The sequence below is a fragment of the Pseudorasbora parva genome, chromosome 11 (genome assembly GCF_024679245.1).
Source record: "Pseudorasbora parva isolate DD20220531a chromosome 11, ASM2467924v1, whole genome shotgun sequence".
NCBI lineage: Eukaryota > Metazoa > Chordata > Actinopteri > Cypriniformes > Gobionidae > Pseudorasbora > Pseudorasbora parva.
The window spans coordinates 32,603,582-32,607,459 of NC_090182.1; the positions used below are offsets into that span (position 1 = coordinate 32,603,582).

At 42.0% G+C, this 3,878-nt stretch overlaps 1 long non-coding RNA gene across 2 annotated transcripts; it reads right to left on the bottom strand.

The window, feature by feature from the left end:
- Nucleotides 1-2,297: 2,297 nt before the first annotated feature.
- LOC137092357 (uncharacterized) lies at nucleotides 2,298-3,570 on the bottom strand. Of its 2 annotated transcripts, XR_010908231.1 has the most exons (5): nucleotides 3,518-3,570; nucleotides 3,397-3,446; nucleotides 3,182-3,321; nucleotides 2,987-3,085; nucleotides 2,302-2,687 (listed from the first exon to the last, which is right to left on the bottom strand). It is a non-coding gene; the product is annotated as an uncharacterized lncRNA (long non-coding RNA). The 2 variants fall into 2 exon arrangements; XR_010908230.1 differs by having other exon boundaries at nucleotides 2,298-3,085; nucleotides 3,518-3,568.
- Between the last annotated feature and the right edge of the window lie 308 nt (nucleotides 3,571-3,878).

Here is a 3,878-nt window from a genome sequence, read left to right on the forward strand (position 1 = left end):
GGTGTTAGGAATTGCTTTTCTGCGCATTTTCGCACTAACTCAAACGTGCGTACACCACCTCCTGAGCTGGCGTAGGATTTTAGCGTGCCGTACGCCAACGTCCATATTGATAAATCTCAAAGTCACCGTGGGTTTGGGTGTACGCTGGAAATTTGGTGTACGCACTTTTGATAAATGAGGGCCATTGTGCTCAGATTTTTCTCCTTACCTAGAGACTGTGGCTCTCTCACATTTGTCTCCCCTAAAAATTCAGAAGAGATCTCAACATCACACACTGTGCTAAGACTTTTCTCCTCAGCTAGAGTCTCTGGAACTCTCACTTTTGTCACCTCTAAAGTTTCATAAAAGATCTCAATAGCATCACATGCTGTGCTCAGATCATTCTCCTCAGCGAAAGACTGGCACTCTCACATTTGTCATGTTGTTGAGTTCTCTTATAAGCTTTAGAGCAGATAAATTTGAGAGCTTCAGAGTCTCTGGCTGAGGAGCAAAGTCTAAGAACACTGTATGATGCGATTAAGATCTTTTATGAATCTTCAGAGAAGACAGGTGTGAGAGCTCCAGTGTTTCTCGCCAAGGAGAAAAGTCTGAGCACAGTGTGTGATGTGATTGCGATCTCTTATGAAACTTCAGAGAAGACAGATGTGAAAGTGTTCTGTTTCTCGCTAAGGAGAAAAATCTGAACACAGTGTGTGATGTTGTTGAGATCTCTTCTAAAACTTTAAAGGATACAAATGAGAGTTTTTTGTCTCAGGAGACAAGTGTGAGAAACAGGAGACTCAAGAAAAAGTCTCCATTTAAAGGAGTACTTCAGCACTAGGAAGATGAATCTGTATTTAAACTGGGTCATTAATGTAGTAGAAATGTGAAATATTTTTTTTTAATTTGGTGCTTTCTAGACTGAGAAAAGACAGAAAATGTATTTTTGTCTCATGGGGATGAAAGACAACAATTCCCAGAATGCTTCGCTGCTCTACGAGGCCCCTCGCAAAGCCACCGCTACTAGATTACTGAATCTCTTTCACTTTCCCACCGCGTTCATTTTCATAAAATCAGTTCTGCCAGAAAGACTCGGGAGAATAAATACTGTGACAATTATCCATTTATTAACAACCCAGCAAGCAATAAAGTACTTTGGAATAGGCCCCGTCCGTAGCTCGCAATAAGAGGGTACGGACTCTGCATATCCTGCCTGAAGACGAAGGCAGAGGCGCAGATGACCCCCGCATCGCAGTTTATGAGGACATGATTCGGTTTATGGACTATTGTATGAGACTAAACAGTAGCAAGCAGTAGCAAGCAAAACGGTTTTGCACGTCAGACTAGTGTAACGTTATACATAGAACAACAATGGAGTAACCTTTAGCACATTTGAATGACGAAGCACGCGATCGTGTCGTTTACTGATGTTTACTCACAGGACGATAGCCAAGAGCATAGACATTTGAAGCCGTTTTACTCACCAACCGTGAACCTTTATGCTGGGACCGCTCCGTCAAAAACACTTCTTTGGTATGATTTGCTGAAGTCCTGTGACAGCAGTGACCGTGGAGATCCGCGATGTTGTAAAGCTTCCCGTCATTTCTGCGTTCAAATCGGTTCAAATGCAGCGCTGCCTTCCCGGAATGCTAGGCTGAAGCGTTGAAGTCACTTGATGTCACCCATAGGAATAAAGTGGAGCGCGACGCGGACTATAACAACATAAGTGTTCACGGACGAGTGGATCTGCAGCTGAGCAAGTGTTTATGGGCGGGCATTTCCTCTCTCGCTCTAGTCACCCCCCTTCCCCCCCTCCCCCGTTTACATCAATGCCTGAGGCTGCAAGCTGCGAGCTGAGTGCTGTGAGTGCGATCTCCATCCCCCCAAGAGCGAGTTGAAAACATGCAGAAATGGCTCCCTCTGCTGGCTCTAGTCTTTAGCCTCTGGCAAACAATTCCTCAGATGGCGCAAATTGACAATATTTGCGTCATGGGAGGAATTTTCCAGAAATAAAATGCATAAATATATTGTCTCAGGGGAGAATGGGGGTATGAGGGGGGGAAAGCACAATTATTCGAATATACTCCAGGGTTTCTACTGATACAAAGCCATATGCTAATCGCTGAAATAACCCTTTAATGTTAATGTAACATCCTTAATGTCTTGCAGAGACAGTTGAATTGTTAAAGGTTTTTTTTTTCTCTCTTTTTTTCTGGGTAGCTTATATGATTCATCCACTCTATTTCAATCAATCACAATACATGTGTAGCATGGCGGCTCGATTGTAACGACTACGCCACCCCGTTTTAATGGGGAACCTATGAAATAAAGCACGCAAGTGCGTTCCACCAAGAGAGGCAAGAGGCATGGGTTCCGTACAAAATATAATTTATTTATTTCTAAGAAAGTTGGCCAACAATTATTTAAAACTAAAAGGACAAGTGTCATGGACTGAAAGTAAGGAAACAGAGGAAATTAAGTCACAATAAAGCTTAACGGGCTGAGGCTTCCTCTGGAGAGCAGGCTTGTGTAACCGCAACAGGCATACAATGGAAACCACGCCAATCAGAATCACACCCACCAAGTTCACTGTAAAGACACAAAACTAGTGACACTGCAATAAAGGACACAGCAAGAATGACACCCTTTGGTGATGTAAAGCCTGTAATGCCGTAAAGAACCCGCCCGCTCCAGGAAGCCCACAGCTCCTAAAGAAGAATACAAAAGTAAAATTAATAAATTATACAATTGTAAAGGAAACAATCAATTTACAAAATCAAATGACCAAAAAAAAGGAAGCAACGGGTGACAATACACTCAGAATAAACCAAGTATAAATACAGACAGCTCACATTAAAGAAAGAAAACGAATGTACCAAACCGTTGCAGTTAAACTCAGAATAACTCATACAAACAAATCTACAAAGAAAAACAAGAATATTAACACTAAACAAATACATAAAACATCCAGCCCACTTAATGGTAAGTATGCTTGACACAGATGTACCCGGACGCCAAAAGCAGCAGCGTGGCTCAGAGCAAAAGGTGAAGAAAAAGACTGTTGAGGGGAAACATCAAGAAACCTGCTCAACGTCCACAAACAGACCTTGGACACAAAACAGAACAGTTAAAAACAATTAAAAGATCATGCATTGGTTTACCAATCCCATGAAGCAATGATTTTATCCAGCAGTTCACCTACTCAATGATCCAGTGAAGTAATACTTTGACGGCATCTACAAGTCACTCAATATCCTTATTAAACAGCAACAGCTGGCACTCCAATCAGGGTTACGTTAAGCAGCAATGCCATACCAATGGGAGCCCTGAAGGCACACCGCACTGAAACAAATGGCTATAACTGAAGTCAATGAAGCCAGACTTCCCACAACGTCCCAAACACAGCTTTAAACTTACCTGGAAGTAAGCAGGACATCGCACACTCAAATTTACAATTACTCATCACCCTAAACAAATGAAAATGGCAAATGTCACTGGAAAGCACTAGACTCAAACAGGTAAACTGCAAAGCCAAAACCTCCATAGTCTGTGACAACACAAAAGGGGCGGGGTTGACCATGATGCACTCCAGGAGGCATGGACCACAAGTTTATATATGCCCATGGGGCAATAACTGATTGGCCACATCTTAACTGATAGTGACGCATTAACCAGTCACCTGATCTCACTACACATGCATTGTTCTGTTGCAAAATTATCAAAACAACCTATATTTACATGCATGCAGAATGGGTTGTACAAGATAAACTTTGCAATGTTAAATGAAGAACCAAAAGGTTAAGCAGCAACCATAAAGCACTAGACTAAACACCATTCACTTATCTAATCCTTGTTTGGAATACGTACTGCATATTAATTTTTGGGCAGTGAAGATACAT